Below are 19,813 nucleotides of genomic sequence, written 5' to 3'. Positions count from 1 at the left end.
GACCAGTGGCGTAACTACGTTTTATGGGCCTTAACATTTATTGTGAAATGATAGATGATATAAAAACTAACCATAGTTCCCTGTATCTGTAAATAATGAGTTAAGTGCATAGAACTACTAGGCATAAATATTCATAAATGCAAATCAGTTTGACATGCATATAATTTATTCAATAAGCTTCAGAATGGAAGATGGACTTATCTCTTTGCAGTCAGTGGCATCATTCTTCATGAAGTGTAGCGGGAATTAATTGAATGGTTTCCTTATTGCTTTCTTGTTAGCAAAATCCTTTACTAACTCCCGTACATCTATTTTTTTAAGCTTCGTCCACATTTAGTGAGAGCAGTGCTAGATTACTTAATCAATTTTTGGCCTATTGTGCTTCTCAATTTTTTAATTTTTATTTTTGTTATTAATTACATTTTTGGGAACGACCTCTCCGCAGAACTGACAGAGACACGGAGCCTCAAGAACAACAAATACGCAGTAATAAGTTCTTAAAAAGTAGACGCCAATGACTTATATTTCACAATTGAGAGCCTCGTTAGGTTAAACACAGAATTCTGAACACTTATTTCAGACTTCAACTGTTTCACAAAGCAAATGACTTCCATCGCAAACGAAGAACCAATATCACAACTCTAAGTTGTTTGAAATATCTGTGTCCTTATGAATTATATGGACAGGAAACAGAAAGAAAAATGTGGATACTGTATCACGCAAAGATGTAAAATGACAGTGTAGCAATGAATTTAGTACGTCAAATAGTTTATTATAGATATTATAGATAGATGTTACAGATGTTCCCTCTTTTCTGTTCGCGGTGCTTGACCTACACGTCAAGCCCCCCAAAAATACCCAAAAAAGGGGAGGGTGGAAGAACATTGCCGAGTAATACAAAAATGAAAAGCATGCTGCTTCGACCTATGAGGAGACTAGTGTGAAGGGCCCCGCTTGGAAGTGTCAAAGCTGCTCGCATTGCGGGGTTTCGCGCCATAGTAGTTACGCCCCTGACTCAGACTATGGTCAATATCCGAAAACTAAATACACATTAAGATTATTAGTTTTATTTCATGCTTTTCTTAGGGAAGAGGGGAAGACATGACTTTCCCATGATATATCTAGAGTTGAATTTATGTCGTTAGTACATTAGTACACTATCGAATAAATTGGGTATATCTCAAAATCAAAAGGCAGCAGCACTTAAAAGATGACGTGATTTCCACCTCTTATTTTTGTTTAAGGAGAAAACACATTTAAAAATAAGGTAATAACATTTCTTACGATAGAAGTTAACATATTTTTAAGGAATACGTTGATAGGAACTGTCCACTACGAGATTAATGTTATGGTTATTAAGAAGTAAATGAACTTTCAACATAGCTCAGCCGGAATTTATTGTTAACCAGCTCCAATCTAACTTTTAAAATATATTGAATAAATGAACAGTATATGTTACTGGAATAATTCCTTTTAATATTTTTCTACAAATTTCAAAATACAATTCAGCATATACCAGCATAACTTTCTTGAGAATTCATTTTCTAACCCACAACGTCAAAATATATTCTTTGGAAATAAGGAACGTATCAAGTATAAAAATTGTTTCAGTAAGCAATTTTCTAAGTTTCAAGTAAATCTTGTTCACCTCAACCACAGGTTGGTGGGCAACATGGAAACTTCAAAACTTTTCTCCCAATTGGGAGAGCTGTTTTATGCAATTATAAGGTAACAAGCAAATACAGAAAAGAAAAATATTTTTTGACTTTCCTGACATTTATGGAAATCTGAAAAACTTAAATCAAGAAAGAAAGTAGAGTTTACGATGGGTTAAAGACTGGTCCCATATTATGAGTGTATTTTACATTTATTCGTAGGTGTGATCCCGCGTAGGAGAGCTAATGTTCTTACATTTAGTCTCTGGTTTGATTCCCGATATAGACAGTCAGTTGGAAAACTGCAAAAGCTCAGGACAGTCACCCTGAGTCAGGTTCTCCTTGATGTCAGTACCGAATTGAATTTTAACCAGAATCAGAAAGGTGGATACTGAGATAGTAACAGAAAAATAAATTTCATTAGATTACCAAAGATGTCTTTCTACCAAATACTTACTGCATATGAGTGAAAAACTAGTTAGGACAATTTTTTCGTCAGTGTATTTATTTTCCTTTACGCCGCCATTTTATTTCCCCGTCATTTTCTTCCGTACAGAACTCTTGAAATGTCTACGATCACGTACCTCGCTAATACGTAACGATTTGGAATTGAGAATTGGGATCGCCCTCTTATTTTTAGTGCGCACTTCTAAGGCTGTCAAGTGAGCTTTGTGGTGGACAAACACCGTGTGCGTAGGTTTTCTCGGTGTTCTTCCGTTTCCTACCACTTTCTTCATTCCACCATTTCATTCATTACTAATCATCACCGTCTCCTTTAGCCTAACCGGCATAACCGTCGGACGTAAAACTCAAAGAATTCATTTCATTTCATTTTTTCTATGGCTGTCATTTCCTTTTTTGCTGCCATTTTGAAAAGCCTATGACCACGTACCGCAGTAACTGGACCTATCCCCCTCCGAAGACAGTGTTGCAAGTACCGTTATTTTTTAATTTTTCGAACATTCCCTTTGGCGTCCGCCCCTATAACATATATGTGACTAAAGTCAGTAGTTGTCCAAAGTATCATCGATTCGGTTCACCAGTTTAGAATATTATTGCGATTATAGTTCGTCACTTTCCCGTTGGTCTCCATTTCCTATTGGCCACTATTTTAAAATGAAATAGTGCGAGTGACAACTTTTGTGGTGCTGGTTGTGTTCTCCGAGGAAATAATTTAGGGTGTGTGCCAAATCTCATCTTGGGCCCTTCGGATGGCATAGATACACACATACGCACAGCGTGATCCTTTACATTAGTCATTTTTTCTTATAAGAGGGCTAAAAAAATACAGAAAAAGAACTACGTCAGAATGGATGAGTCGATGACTATAAGACTTAAATATGAATCACCCTTTTTTAGGAGAGCCATGTTAACATTTAACACCCCCCTCCTGAGGTCATCATTGTTTAGTTCTAGACCTTTGGTACAGGTAAATCAGTGGCGAAGTGTAATCCCACAAGTAGGGTATGCCCGATAAACTAATATTCCCATTTAGCTCCACTACAAATATTTTGAAGTCCAATTCATATTTTCTTCTGTCTGGGATTTACAGGGGGGAATTTCCTCCTCACTTCCTGTTTTCATTTCCTGCATATTTGATTAGGATTAGGATTAGGAATTAATTTCTGGTCTTTCGGCTTCTAAGGCCATTTAACCCGTCATGTTTGAAGGATGACGTCCCTCGGAGAGCACAGTATCCAGGGAAAGGGAACGAAGAAAGGATTGGGGAAGGAAGGAAGCGGCCTGGGGACTCTAAGTTAGGTACAAGCCCAGCATTTCCTTGATGTGAGTGAGGAAAGCCCAGGAAAACCTCATTCAGGGTGGCTGGCCTGAAAAAGCGTTTCACAATTTTTCGACCGAGTGCTCCCACCGGGAATCGAAACCGGGAGCACTCGCTGCGAAGGCGATAGCGTTAGCGATTACACTACACGGGGCATCTCCTGCATATTTGAAAATAAAGAGAGAAAAAATAAAGTACATTCTTACAGTTAGCTGTCAAATTTCTTGGATAAGCGTTTGTTACTTGCATCTCCCACTTTGAAGTAATTACAATACTGCATTTAAATTATGCATTACGTAATAATGACTTCAATAGAATTGTTGATGGTCAGAAGAAATTTCACTTGAATCAACGCAAGATATTTAATTCTGTATTGTATGCAGTGGCATATTTAAGGGGGTTGCTTTGAGGCTTAACACTCACCGAAATTTTATCGTACTTTTTATTGTTTTATATACACTATGTGATCAAAAGTATCCGGACACCCCAAAAAACGTTTTTTATATTAGGTGCATTGTACTGCCACCTACTGCCAGGTACTAATTATCAGCGACCTCAGTTGTCATTAGATATCGTGAGAATGCAGAACGGGGAACTCACGAACTTAGAACCTGGTCAGGTGATTGGGCGTCACTTGTATCAGAAGTCTGTACGCGAGATTTCCACACTCCTAAACATCTCTAGGTCCACTGTGTCTGATGTGATAGTGAAGTTCAAAATGTGAAGGGACAAGTACAGCACAAAAGCGTACAGGCCGACCTCGTCTGTGGACTGACAGAGATCGCCGACAGTTGAAGAAGGTCGTAAAGTGTAATAGGTAGACATGTATCCAAACTATCACACAGGAATTTCAAACTGCATCAGGCTCCACTCCAAGTACTATGACAGTTAAGCGTGAGGTGAGAATACTTGGATTTCATGGTCGAGCGGTAGCTCATAAGCCACATATCGCACAGGTAAATGCCATACGACGCCTTGCTTGGTGTAAGGAGTGTAAACATTGGACAATTTAACAAGGGAAAGACGTTGTATGGAGTGACGAATCACGGTACACAATGTCGTGATCTGATGGCATGATGTGGGTATGGCGAATGCCCGGTGAACGTTCTGTCAGCGTGTGTAGTGCCAATAGTAAAATTCGGAGGTGGTGGTGTTATGGTGTGGTCGTGTTTTTCTTGGAGGGGTCTTGCACCCCGTGTTGATTTGCGTGGCACTCTCACAGCGCAGGCCGACATTGGTGTTTTAAGCACCTTCTTGCTTCCCACTGCCGAAGAGAAATTCGGGGATGGCGATTGAATCTTTCAACACGATCGAGCCCCTGCTCATACTGCAGGGCTTGTGGCGGAGTGGTTACACGACCGTAACATCTCTGTAATGGACTGGCCTGCACAGAGTCCTGACTTGAACCCTATAGAACACCTGGGACATTCCACTTCAAATCAACAAGTCATGAGACTTGATCATCTCAGATTTTTGTAAAAATTGGTGTACAGCTTTATTACAGTGGGAGATGAAAAAATCCCAAATATTACCTCTCCTCGCTGAAAGTGTCTCCATACAGGGTGTACAAAAATGTCAAATAATGCATTTTTGCAGTTACAGTATTTATTAAAAGTTGTCATAAAATGGTTACTATGTGCACTAAAGACGTAAAACAAACACCATTGGAAAGCGTAAAGATTGCGCTACAAGTTGTACTATAATGAAGAAACCTGTAAAATAAAAAAAAAACTTTAAAAATTCAAATTTAAATTTGAATTTTGAATTTGGCATAGAAATGTCCCTCTGCATTGGACGTCTTGGGCACACTCAATGGGATCCGATTCAAAATTCAACATAAACCAAGCAATCCACGATATTGACCATGTGAATATCTTTGTTCAGATCGATAACCATTTGAATGGAGATATTTACCTGCAGCAACAAAGGAATTCATATTCAGTTTCATTTGTTTCTTGATGTATTCATTTGAATTTACACAATTATCTACCTTTCGAGTTATTTAGAGAGGTATTAAGTTTCCGAACAGTCCTCCATACAAGTCATTATTCTTGTTAGTCAGTATGGATATTTCTAAATTTACATTGGCTACATTGATACATGTTATTTTCATTCCTTTGTTTCAGGATTTCTATCACAGATAGAAATAGGAAGTGGATAATTGAAATAGGAAAAAGAACTTATTGACTAATTGTTTCTGCTGAAAGTGCGTGATGTGACTGTGAGCAGTGTCACTGTGTTTCAAAACACATTTGATACAAATATTGTGAAAGTAAGGAAACTATATCCCTTCCTTTCTTAATATGTTCTGTAATAGCAATCAAAAAATAAAGGAATGAAAATAACATGTATCAATGTAGCCAACATAAATTTAGAAACATCCATACTGACTAACAAGAATAATGACCTGTATTAAGTACAGTTTTAATATAAATTCCTTTGATGCTGCAGGTAAATAGCTCCATTCAAATGGTTATCGATCTGAACCCAGATATTCACATGGTCAATATCATGTATTGTTTGGTTTATATTGATTTTTTAATCGGCTAACATTGAGTCTGCCCAAGATGCAACATTCTGGTGTTTTAGTACACATATGAGACTACAATCTGGACAATTTTGAACAAAATTCAGAGGGACATTCCTATGCAAAATTCAAAATTCAAATTTTAATTTGAATTTTTGAAGTGTTATTTTTAATTTTACTGGTAGCTTAATACGCTACAACTTGTAGAGCAGTCTATAAGCTCTCCAATGTTGTTTCTTTTACGTATCAAGTGCACATATTAACCATTTTATAACAATTTTTAATAATTACTGTAACTGAAAAAATGCCCCTTTTTTATTTTTGAACACCCTGTATGGGACCACTTTTAGGAGGAGAGAGGTAATATTTGGGATTTTTCATCTCCCGCCATAATAAAGCTGTACACCAATTTTTACAAAAATCTAAGATCGTCAGGTCAGATTTTGCCATTTCATTACTTGATTTCACATGGAATGTCCCACCTTTGGGATGTTTTGGAACGCCGACTTCGTGCCAGGCCTCACCGACCTACATCGATACGTCTCGTCAGTTCAGCACTCCGTGAAGAATGGGCTGCCATTCCCCAAGATATCTTCCAGTATCTGATTGAAAGTATGCCTGCGAGAGTGGAAGCTGGCCAACACCATATTGAATTCCAACAATACCGATGGAGGGCGCCAGAAACTTGTAAGTCATTTTCAGCCACGTGTTCGGATACTTTTGATCACATAGTGTATATATATATATATATATATATATATATATATATATATATATATATATATATATATATATATATATATGTATGTATGTATATATATATAGCAAAATTTTCACATTTCCAGAAATAACGTTAGCAAAATCCGTCGAAAGAAAATCGTAAATCTATCGCTGATTCTATGAAATGGAAAATTCAACTAAAATTGCAAATATTATTATTTTATCCTGTACGATAGCGTTTGGTAAATTTATACGTATGTTTAATGTATCAGACTTAAATTTTACAAACTATTATGAACCAGGCCCCACGTAGGGAAAAAATACAGCTACTCTGATTAACTGATGAGAGTATATACCTAAATTAAACAAGTTATCATTAATATAAATACTTAATTCTACACAGAAACGTCTTACTTAATGTTAAAGAAATCATTTAATAACGTAAATAATGTTAAAGAAATCATTGAAAGATGCCTTCAACGCTAAAATAAAACTTCCAGAGGCGAGCCTTCGCACCTTCCGAACAGTGCGCGCAATCCCCTGCAATTATAGCTTCGCTTCCTGACCAGCCTAGTCCGTAAGCCTGTTTAGCGATTTGGTGAGGCTCAGACGGAAGGGTCTCCAAGTGTTTCCAACCTACTATTTTTTATCGAAAAAAAAAGAAATTTTGAAGTATTGACTTTATTTTATTAAAAAAATCAAAGATAAAGAAAATATGCAGGTAGGCCCGTCCTCAGAACCTCATTGTACGATTCGCCACTGAGGTAAATTACCAGACATTAATAAACACCTTTCCCCTTCATACCTGACATATTACAAATTTCCGCATTTTACCGGCACTTTAGAGATCATGCCAGCCATGGTAGCAAAGGAAGTCTTGCTGTACTCCGAAATTAGGAGTCCTTGATTCGAATGTCAGCCAGACATCTATATTTCTTGTGTCTGTGGCTTCTATTAGCCTCACTCGTAAGAGCCGCGGCTGAGAACACACAAAAAAAAGGATAGAAAAGAAAAGGAATCATGAATGGAAAATTTGGTAAAATTCGACAACTTTTAAAAATTAAACCAATGAAATTTTGTAATGGCTTGACAACAACCTAAATATCAGTAAAATTCAAGATTTGGATAATTCTGGAATTTTCTGTAATAATCAAATATAAAACAATATCCAAAATTTTGATAACACTAGAAATCTCAAATATTCGAATTTCGGTATAATTTGAACTTTTGATAATACTCGAAACTACAATAATACACGCACTTTCGCACTGAAAAAAATGAATATATTGCCGTGAATGTAAAGGCAACTTTTACAGTACGAATTAGGTTACACGCGTAAATACGTTTGAAGCACACGTAATACGTAAGAAACTCACGTTCGGTAAAATTTGTGATTAGACGTGTATACATTACAAGGAATGACAAAGTAAAAGTGTCAAAATTCTGGAGGATTGCTATGTGTGCATGTTGTCTCTACATGTAAAAATTGTTGCATGTATGGCACATTATGCCGGCTGGTAACACGAAGTAATATGACGTCATATACGAACACAAGCAAGCAGGATGTATTCACTTGCTGGGAATGAAAGCATAAAAAAGACAATATTTACAATACGTATGGATTTTGTATGGACTGCAGGAGATTCCTGCTGAACTCCTAGAAAAGAACCATTTAAACATGTTTTGCAGGAGAACGCTGCTATTCGCAACCGGAGGAGAGAGGATGTACATACATACCGGTCAAAATACATTATTTGCAGGAGAATAATACATATTACAATCTGGCAGTACTGAACGCAGCCGCTACGTGGATTTCAACTGTTTACTTCAATTCAATGACGCGGAATTGTGAATGACGACAAGAATAGTATCACAGTTACTTTGTAGAAATCCTTTTCTGTGCGTTGTACTGCGGGGGACACTTCTAAATGGTAAACCTTAGCCGTAAATCTCCATATGGCTGTACCATTTAGAAGTGTCCCCCGCTGTACATAAGCAGCTAAGGTTAAAGGCTGTAAGGGCCATCAAGCCTGTATACTACTACGAGTTAAGTTGCATTAACATTCGCCGCGAATATTTACAACGGAACGAAATACGCAACCTATCTGAATGTTAGCTTACGTAACTTATTACCGTGCAGGTGTAATTTGGCGCATCACTAGAAATAATTGTTGAAAAATTGTAATTCACTAAATTACTTTTTATTGTCTCCTAATAGATTTGCACCGGGCGATATGAAAAGATCTCACTTGGCATAGATAAAATTCAAAGGGGCATCAGTTAATTGTTGAAAATTTAAATTTCATTTTCGATTTGCGTATAAATAGTTTCCGGGTGTACAGGATAAGAACTACAGTGCAAAAGTACAAACCAACCTGTGCTAGGTGGCTACTAGGAATCACGAATGATATCTAAGCGAGTGAGAGTAGGGCGAAGCTGGTGGATCCGAATGGAGCAGGCGCGTCAGTTGTTTTGGGTATATTCGGAAAATAAGTGTTTTTTTTTTTTTTTTTTTTTTTTTTTTTTGCGAATATGCGAGTTTAATAGCACTTGTCGTGGCTTTACACTAGTAACGTTCCACTTGTAAACATAAAATACAGCTTCTGTACACTGTTCAGAAATGCACCGCCTGTAAAAAGTAACATGTCATAGAGTCATCTATCATATGCAGTCAGTCATTTCTACCACCGTAAAGCCAAAGGTGCCGATCCTCGGGGGAGCCGGGCCAGGTCCACGGGGGTGCAAGGGAGGCCGGGCCCCTCTAAACTTTGGCTGGCCCACATAAAATTTCACGGTAGGTTTGCAAATGAACTATAATATGGTCATGAAGTATAATATGCTTGGGTCGCCCCCCCCCCTAAATTTTTGGGCTGGCCCGGGCAACTGAAGCTCATGGAATCCCTTCATTGCATTTGTGAATATACAATAATTTGCAAAATTTCCATGCAATTTCTCTTACAATCCTCATATAAGTAAGTACTGATAGTGAACAGCATATTGAAATGAATTTTGCGTGATAGTAAAAGTATTGTATATGCAGTGGCGTAGCACACTTTTGAAGGCCCCCCCGCAAAGTGTAGAGAAGGGGCCCTAGTTGTAAAGCCGATAGAAGTAAGATTGAAGTTCTACTTCTTTAAATCTTTATTCATCGCAAGACTTCGGGGCCCCCTATACGTCGGGACCCCCCCGCACTGCGGGGGTTGCGGGGGCAGCTGCTACGCTACTGTGTATATGTAAGTGTGCTCTTCCACTATCCTCGTTTATGTGTACACTCCCGTCGCTGATGCGCCTGCTTCGTATAGGTGCACCCCTCGCTACAGCTCGAGCAAACCTGCTGTGCTCCTGCCCTGACTCGGTTAGTAGTAACAGCTAGTAGTAGCTTAGCTAGTAGTAGTAACGGCCTTCGTGCTTTTGAGTGGCGACCTAGTACATATTGCTAGTGTTTACGTACTGTATTTTATATACCATATGTGCACACTGTATTTATACTAAGCTCTGCTAAAGTTAATCTGCAAGAGCTTATGGAGCTCCTCATTTAGTGCACGTCCTGGTAAAATAAATACAAAGCTTTATGCTAACCTGAAAATGTAAGAAGTGTGTGAAAATTTGGTCGAACCGTCTGCTTAAGTAATGCCGTTACTACTACTACCATTACCATTACTCATAGTCGTCACTAAAGTTGAGTTCAGTTCAACGTGTTTCAGCAGCGAGACTATATAAGACGTGAACCTTCTGATTAAAGTGGAATCCGAACCACATGAGCTCCCGACGGGATTCGAATTCGGGTCTCCCTTACCAAAGGAGCGTTTCTAACCGCTTAGCACGAAGGAGCGCTAGGCATTATTAGAGGGGAAGCAGACCACCCCAGGAGAAGACCTGACCCCCCACTTGATGCAATTAATTTGATATGTGTCAGTTTACACGTGACCATTGTAATATTCGAAAGTAAAGGGTCTTCGCCACTCCCAGTAAAATTTCCTAGTTACACCAATTTTACTATTAAATAAACGGCATCGCTCGAGCAGGCAGTTCTACAATTTTTGTCACATTTCCAGGTTAGGTTAGACCTTTGTATTTCTATTAGCAGAGCATGCACTAAATGAAGAATCCTATTACTTCTTGCACATTGACTTCAGAAGGACTCGATATAAATACACTGTGGAGGTAAAACATAAAAAAAAAACTACAGTGCATAAAACGCATACCAATTTGTGCTAGGTGGGCACAAAAAGCACGAATGCTATGTATCCTAGTCAGAGAAGGAGAGCAGAATGAGAGCCCAAGCAGTGGCGAGAAGTGCATCAGTAGGGGGCAGGTGCGTCGACGACGGGGGATATATGCATAAACGGGGAGCAGAACATGCACTAACTGAAGAATTCCATTACTACTTGCAGGTTGATTTCAGGAGGGTTCGAAATAAATACACTGTGGAAGTATGGCATAAAAATACAGTGTATAAAACTAGTACTAGTGAAAAGCACTAATGCTAACTAACCGAGTCAGAGCAGAAACGCAGAAGGATAGCCCGCACGGTAGTGATGGTTTGCGACAGTAGGGAGCAGGCGCATCAGCGACGGGGATATATGTATAAACGAGGGTAGTGAAAGAGCACACTTACACATACAATACTTTCACTATCATTCAACAATCATTTCAGCATGCTGTGCACTGAGAGTCATTACTTATATTTATATTTCCCTTAATTCACGAAAAATGTTTCACATCGTATTTTACCTATAAATGTTCCATTTAGTAAAACGTCTACTAGAGTGAACAAAATTAATCATATCGTAACCTAACTCAACCTACTATTACTGCTGCTCCTATTACTATTATGGGGCTGCGGTGACTCAGTTGTAGAGCGTTCACCGCAGCAGGGGGTCCCTGGTTCGATCCCAGCTCACGCCAAGGGAACTTTGTGGTTGGACAAACACCGTGTACGTAGGTTTCCTCGGGGTTCTCCTGTTTCCTCCCACTTTCTTCAGTCCACCATTTCATTCATTTCTCATCATCACCGTCCTTTAGCCTAGCCGACATAACGCGGGACGTAAAACTCAAAGATTTCATTTCACTTTTCTTTCCTATTACTATTATTATTACTACTGTTTTTATGACGGATATTAACGGAAATTATGCACCTCAGTTTGCATGCGTATAAGTAAACTATACGCAATTATTTGGACTATGGTACTGCATAAGAATAATAGCGTAGAATACCGTAGGGAATCGTTTCGGCATTTGTACTGTTAAGACCGTCTACATTCTCGACAATTTAATAAAAGCAAATGCCAGCAACACTTCTACTAGTGTAGTAGATTTTGTAGTGTCCCACTTGAATCCCTTTTTCACATTCATCCACTGAATTGCGTCACTGTTTAGGAAAGCATTGCATTAGATTAGAGCTTTCATATGGAGTAAATGCAGTTGCTTTCACAAAAACAGTTGCTGCCACTATAGTAAAAAAAAAAAAAAAATAAAAAAAAAACGGTTCGATTACTGAGTGTTGACGGAAAGTGAATAGTTGTTTATCGCTGAAAATTTACCGTATTTTACGCCATATATTCGAGTTCTCGATCGTTTTAATACAACTATAAACTATTCCTATATTTTGTTTTAAAATGTGATATCATTCCTGTGATAAACACATAAGATACCAGAAACAGATTGTTGCCTGCCTCTCTATATTACTATTATCTTCCAAACTACCTTGAAAATCCCGATCTTTCTGTAACTTGCAACGTACCCATAGGAGCTAACTAGTCGTCTATTGTGTTCTGTTCTTTGTATGTTAACCATATACGAGGTGTGTTAGAAATGTAATCAGACTGATTTTGTACTAACTAAAGTTTTTCATGTTTTTCAAACAACAATTTATCCCCTTCAAAGTAGTTCCTTTGGGCAGCTATACACCGGCGGAGTCGTTGTTCCCACTCTTGGTAGCAGCGGTGGAAGTCTTCAACTGGTATGGCTTTTAACTTTTCGGTCAAAATCTTTTGAATGTTCTCCAGAGTTCCACAATAACGTCCTTTTAGGACATATCTCAATTTCCGGAAAAAGAAAAAGTCACAAGGACTCAAATCAGGTGAATGGGTGGGTGGTGAGGAACAACAGATGCGTTTTGATGTCAAAAATTCACTGATGGAAATGGCCGTGTGACACGAGGCATTGTCATGATGAAGCATCCACTTGTCTGCAATGTCTGGTCTCACACGAATCATCGTTTTCCTGAGCCTTTCAAGAACACTTTTATAAAACACTTGGTTGACAGTTTGTCCTGGTGGAACAAATTTTTTGTGCACGATACCCTTATTGTCAACAAAAATCAGCGTCGTCTTGATCTTTGATTTTCTCATTCGACATTTCTTCGGCCGAAGAGATGACGGAGTGTGCCACTCTTCGCTTTGCCGATTTGTTTCAGAATCGTACTCAAATATCCAGGATTCATCATCTGTGATCACACAATTGACGAATTCTTGGTCATTGACAATCCTCTCAAGAAGATTAAAGCACACGCTTTTTCGATTGTCCTTCTGTTCAGTTGTGAGGTTTTTCGGCACCATTTTGGCACAAGTTTTTCGCATGTTCAAATCGTCTGTCAAAATTTGATATACGGTAATGTGTTTAAATTTAACTGTTCACTCATCATTCTTATTGTTAAACGACGGTCTGATCTCACAACAACCCTTACAGGTTCAACGTTTTCGTCAGTTTTTGAAGTTGAAGGTCTTTCTGAGTGAGATTCATCTTCAACGTGTTCTCGGCTTTCCAAAAATGATTTGTGCCAGCATAAAACTTGTGCTCTTGATAAGCAATGTTCGCCATAGGCCTGGTTTCAATATTACAAAAGACTAAACAATACAGACCAAACTGCCTCACATGGTGTACACGTGGCACTATTACTTGCTTTATTTATAGCTATATTTGCTGTAGAAGACATATCTCGTTATGAAATTACTTTATTGCCAGCTGACACTATTCGGTTTTCCACCTTACACTTAAATAGCAAACTTACTGTATCTTGCATTTTATACGAGGAATATATTCGTATATTCGGAATTCCTCTAGTACAACAATTACGAAGTATATATTAGTACCTGAATAGAAGAGAAAGTCCGATTTGGCAAACTCCAACCCTTTGGAGGTGTTGATACGATGAAGGTTATAGAGTTAACAGTGTGTGACTAGACCGACTATCAAACCCTGGACTTACTTAGTGCAACGGCATGATATGCCGATGGCCCCGGGTTCGATCCCTGGTCCAATCATTCGTTTTCCACAAACATTACGATTTCGCTTTCCATCAGTTACTAAATTTTGCAATTTTCCTACATAGCTACCTACTCTTTATTTGTTTGGTTTAATTACTATTTAATTTTTAGGTAAATAATTCGGGAACCTCAGCAGAGCTTGATTAAATGGATATTTCAAAGCTTATTTTGAGTGCCACAGGACCAGATGAGAATCTAGCAACATGTGCAGCAGATACAATGACACTTAGAGAATCGATGTCAAACCCTTTTCATGAGGAACACAAGACACGACCAGCCAGTGTAGGTTTGTTAAAATCAACAGTCATAAAAGCGTTGGATGGTCAATATATAAGTTCAGATTGGTATTATGTAATGAAATTCTATTTTATAGTAGTATATTTTTCCCATTCACAAGAAACAAATCTTGCTCGTACAAACCCAACCAAAAGAGTTCAAACATTCAGAACATGAACTTCATAACATTTGCAAAGTATCTGATTCGTGCCGAAGTATGAGCTCATATATTTGTCATGTTTAAATTCTTACTAGTTTTTCAGTAGTAGTTTAGACTTTTAACTGGCGTTCTTGTTTAAAAAAATGAAAAATGAGAAAGCTTATGGTTACGGATTAAACCCTACAAAGTGTTGTGAACTTGCTTGTTTAAATGGTTGCATCGTGCGATTGAAATTTGTAAGAACACAGACGGTTTACATCCGGTGCTAAAATCCGTATTCTCAGGCTCTCTTTAGAACAGCAATCCAACACGTCGATTTGCAAATGTGGCACACAGCTATGGCCCACTGGGAATTGAACCCGGAACACCTACACCAAAGACCCGTATATTAACCACTTTGCAAATGTGCTATTATAGGGGCAGGGACAAAGGTGCAGGGCGTAGTTGAAACCTGTTACAATAGCGTTCCGTAGATTTATGGTTTTGAGTGGCACTACATTTTTAAAGTAGATTATGTACTGTAGAAAAGTATATATATATATATATATATATATATATATATATATATATATATATATATATATAGTACAATTTCCTATACAAGTGCTCCATATTGTAGGTATATAACGTACTCAACAACTCCTTAGATGGAAGGAGTATTCTTGCAGCAGGACACAGAAATGACGGGTTCTTAACGCAACCACGAAGAAAGGAACTAGGTGGAATTCTAATCACAGCATTGTTGGAACACGATCCATCCTTTAAAATTAGCTAAACAACATTTACACTACTAGCACTTGAAATAAAGGAGATTTTTCCAAAGGAAGCAGCAGCTATTTACTATACGTTTTCACTAGGTGCAACTTCACATCAGAAGAAGCGAAACGCTAGTGGTATTCTGTACAAGGCCTATATTTCTAGGCGCAGAAAATTACGCGAAAATGGGGAATTACCTCGTTCCAGAAGCTCATCAAGATGTTCTTCTGCTTCATATCCATCTCCAACTACACCAGTAGAATCTGTTTCTTACAGTAATACAGGATCAGACAATGAAGAAGGTAATTGTCTTCATTTTGTATTCTTATGTTAGCTTTTTACTATAATATCTTACCAGAAAGATGTAACATTGAAAACAAATAAACAAAATACTTTCGCCGACGTACTTCATCGGACAAAGAGGGAAAAGTGAAAGGAAGTAAATGCAGAAAAGAGTATAGAACATAGGCAAATATTGCGGCACAGCTAACGCTGTTCTATTACGTTTCCTATATTGAGTGGTGATATACCTCTAACAATTCACTAAGCAAAGTTATTAATGTTATTGTTAAAAAGAATATTTAAACGTTTAACAACATCGATAATTATCTACTTTGACTTCATAAGGTATTGTGAATAGTCTGTGGCAGCAAAGTAGATAGTTCACTTTTTGTTTTTACTATACAATATAGTCTTAGGTTTATTGTAAAATACCAAGAAGAACGCAGTGCGCAGGAAGTAATTATACGCCGTTAAAAATTTTATTATATTTCATAACCACAGGTGTCTTTAGAGGGGAAACTGGGGAAGCATCGCAAAATTTCAATAATCTTGTATCTTGAAAAGTAAGGTCGAAAGAAATGTTAGAAAATCAGAAGGTGTCATATTATATATATATATATATATATATATATATATATATATATATATATATATATATTAAAAATTTACTGCTTCATTACGATATGCCTTAGAGTCATGAATCAAACGCCACTTTCTTCAGCACAACTAGCTCTTTCCTGCGGTACTACTTATATGTCCATATCGTTCAGCTGAACGGAGAAAATCAGGAAAACCCGGAGTTTTTTCTTTTTTAAAAAAACGGAACATTTCACCCCTCTTGCCCAGCCCCAGGTTTACGTAGGGATCTCAAAAAGTTAAAAGAAAATCAAAGGTGCACACAATCCGCATCAAAACTAAAGGCGTGCAAAATGTTCGAAATTTGTCTTAACAAAAATTCATGACCCCAACTTGGCGGCGCCTGACCATCCGGATGCAAGCGCATTTGGGGTGTTCTTTGGTCCATCCTGAACTTGACCAATAAAACAAAAATGGCTTAAATATCTGTTATAGAACCTAAATAAGCGGCCAAAGACGATACTACGGCATGGTAACAAAAGTTACCGTAAATTCTAAAAGGGTCAATATCCATGCCCTGTCCTCCTCTTCATAATTTGTAAATAGAAATCCATGTTGATGAAGAATTAAGTTTTTTTTTCCCTAAAGCTAAATTCTACACATTTTAGTGCAGTTTCCTAAATGATAGAGAACGAGTCTCGTACCTATAAATCAGAAGCATAGTTTGTAGTTCAGAGCTTATAAATTAGTTTTGCGTGTATAAAATAGAAACAAATTATGCTTCTCTTATATTTTGCACTGAATGTCTTTTCAGTCAACACCGAAGTTGCAGCGAATCTTAACTAGTTTTGCTCGTCCGTTCATCCCTGGTCGCTGGTGGAGGTTTACTGGAAAATACATCAACAGAGCGCCTGAAATACTTACATGATAGCAGGACCACTATTATCGACTATTTTAATCAGTATCCAGCATTACGACAACCGATAGGATGTAAGTTGGTAAGACAATTCTGTTTGAGTACGGTTTTCCTATTTTGAACTGGTTTCAAAAAGCATAGCAGGCTTTAAACTTTTTTGTGTTTTATTTATTTATGTTCCACGCATACCGCAGGTACATGTGTAATATTTTATCGATATGATGACAATATGTGTTGTTTGTTCCAGTATAACTCTCGAAAGCGTAGGGCAATTTCAACGATACTTAGAACACGTACGTCTTACAATCTAAAACAAGAAACCACTCGATAAAGACATAGATATTACACGTAGGGGCGGTTTTCGTGTTCGAGTCCTGGGTTTAATTCCTGGCGGAGCTCATGTGGTTTGGATCCATAGTTAAAATCTAGGTCCACGTCTCGTGTAACCTCATTGCTGAAAGAGACGCTAACTCAAAATCAAGCAACAAACCGTAGGTGCGAAGTAGGGGAAGGAAAAGGATATAAAAATAATGAAAACGATCGATACTAATGTGTAATTCATACAAGTTGCGGTTACTGAGGAGAAAGGTGACACTCTCAGTGACGTCAAAATCCAAATTCAGCAACCATCAGCATGAGGGGGATGAAAGGGAGAAAAATACAATGTGTAAAATAGCATAACAAAATATAACATAAACAAAACAATAAAAAGGAAAACTAACATAACCTACTTCATTAACTAGAGTTTCTATAGTTCCCTCATATAAAATGGTTAGCGTACTCGCTTCGGCATGCTATTCGCGCTGGGAGCGCATGTGGATTGGGTCGTACGTGAAGTAGTACCGTCTTACGTGGTCTCTCTGCTAACAAGGGACGTATAAACACTGACAATCAGCCAACATGCTGCAGTACCTACTATACGAAACTATTTTGAAACTTTCTGAAGTCGGTGCCAAGAAAGCGCAATAATTTGATTGGTTTGGCATCAACACCAGGACGTTTTACAGGGAATTTCTTAAATATTTTAGTAGGTATATTCTCTTACCATGAATTGAACCCGGCTATCCCGTAGTGATGAGTTTTCTAAAAGTTAGGCTAAGGGATCTGTAGTTAACAAAGTAGGTTATGTTAATTTCGTCAAATCAGTATCATTTCTTTGTTCAAAGTATGTTATTTTATTCATACGTTCAGTAAGGAATTAGCAGAGACGAGACAAGAAAAGAACAATGATTATATTTGCAACAGAATTCATTCATAATATCTAAAGTGGAACGTTGCGCAACAAGCAAACATTCTTGCGAATAAATAGTTAAATCTTTAAGGACTTCCACGTTTTGAGGTAAATTGTAGACTTTCACTCAAACAGCAACTGCTTCCTTGCCATTTATCGTACTATCATGGTTCATACCACGCTTCTTTCAGGATAGAGCATACTTTCCAACGGTACCGCTCGCTTGTCCGTACTATATACCACAAATGGGAAAATTGGGGAAACCTGGTGTTTTTCGACATTAAATTTGTTCAAAATATTTACACCCTTCTGACCCAAGCCTGGGTTTACGTAGAGATACGAATATCTCTTGAACAATATGTAGTTATGTACACAATCCGTACGCACAATTTCAATCTCATATCTTGAAAACTAAGGGTGGTTAAGTTGTTTGAAATTTGCCTTTACAAAAAGTAACGCCCCTCCGGCCATCTGGTTCACGTGGCCCCAAGTTGACCATCCGGTTGCAAAACGCATCTGAGATATTCTTCGGCATATGCTTGAATCAAACAATAACAAAACCCGGGTTCAATACGTGTTATATGATCTTATTAAGCGTTTAAACAGAACACTTCTCTCTCGTACAAAGTGGACCGCGGTGACTCAGTGGTAGAGCGTTCAACTCTGGTGCACGGGGTCCTTGGTTCGATTCCAAGACCACGTAAACTTTGTGGTGGACAAAACCATGTGCGTGGGTTTTCTCGGAGTCTTTCCGTTTCCTTTCACTTTCTTCATTCCACCATTTTTATTCATTTCTCATCACCACAGTCTCCTTTAACTTACCCGGCATAACCGCGAAATGTAAAACTTAAAAGAGTTTTTAATGATACAAATTAGTACAAATAATCCCTAAATGGTTAAGCATGATCTCGTCACAATATATCGTTTCCTTTTTTTCGCATTATAAGATGATACATGTAATGGCTTTTGTCCATTCATATTTCTTACTATGTTTATAAATAGGGTGCAACCTCTTAGAGTGTTATGTATTTAATATTAGTTTACTCTCCAGGTTTGAAATACAAATATAAAACCTGTTTTTCTAGTTTAAACTTTGTTTAAAATAGAAGAATGTACTTATAAGAAATAGAAACATACCTTTGCATCTCGGTCTTTTGTCCTTTTTAATGTTTTATTATTCTATACTTTCGACCTCTACTGAAGCCTTTTTCATAAGTAAACAAATATGTTTATGCGTTTAATGTCAAAACTTTCAATTTAAAAACAGGCATAATGGCATTTTTCTATTTATATCAACAGCTACTTCAAGACTTTGCTGATCAACATCCTGAGAAAGAGTATGCATTATTTGGAGGCATCGTCACAGTACATGACAAACTGATCACCTTCGCACATGAGAAGAACCCAAGGGATAAGACCTCAAAAGTATATAACTACTATTTACAAGTGTAGATCTCTGTATGTGTTTAACATTGTAAATATTGAGATACAAATATATTTAGGTTACTTTATATTGTTTTTTATGTTTGAAATTTCCTTTGCAATTTATTATGTATGCTATTTCATCTATAAACTGAAAACTTTGGTAACTGAAGGTATTACATCACAAATGTTTTCTTTTGGCATTTGTTCTTCTTTCAGTACAGTTTTTCTACGTACCATTCGA

General features: G+C 37.6%; 1 long non-coding RNA gene across 3 annotated transcripts; it reads left to right on the top strand.

Moving 5' to 3' along the window:
* The first annotated feature begins 14,097 nt into the window (after positions 1 to 14,097).
* Positions 14,098 to 19,583, top strand: LOC145670737 (uncharacterized). Of its 3 annotated transcripts, none has more exons than XR_014128403.1 (4): positions 14,098 to 14,232; positions 15,006 to 15,444; positions 16,815 to 16,990; positions 19,447 to 19,583. It is a non-coding gene; the product is annotated as an uncharacterized LOC145670737 (long non-coding RNA). The 3 variants fall into 3 exon arrangements; XR_014128404.1 differs by having other exon boundaries at positions 16,815 to 16,998; XR_014128405.1 differs by lacking the exon at positions 16,815 to 16,990.
* Positions 19,584 to 19,813: the final 230 nt, after the last annotated feature.

Source organism: Thermobia domestica, chromosome 14 (assembly GCF_964235325.1).
Source record: "Thermobia domestica chromosome 14, izTheDome1.hap1.1, whole genome shotgun sequence".
Classification (NCBI taxonomy): Eukaryota; Metazoa; Arthropoda; class Insecta; order Zygentoma; family Lepismatidae; genus Thermobia; species Thermobia domestica.
The sequence above is the reverse complement of the archived record's forward strand: the minus strand, read 5'-3'. Positions and strand labels throughout refer to the sequence as shown.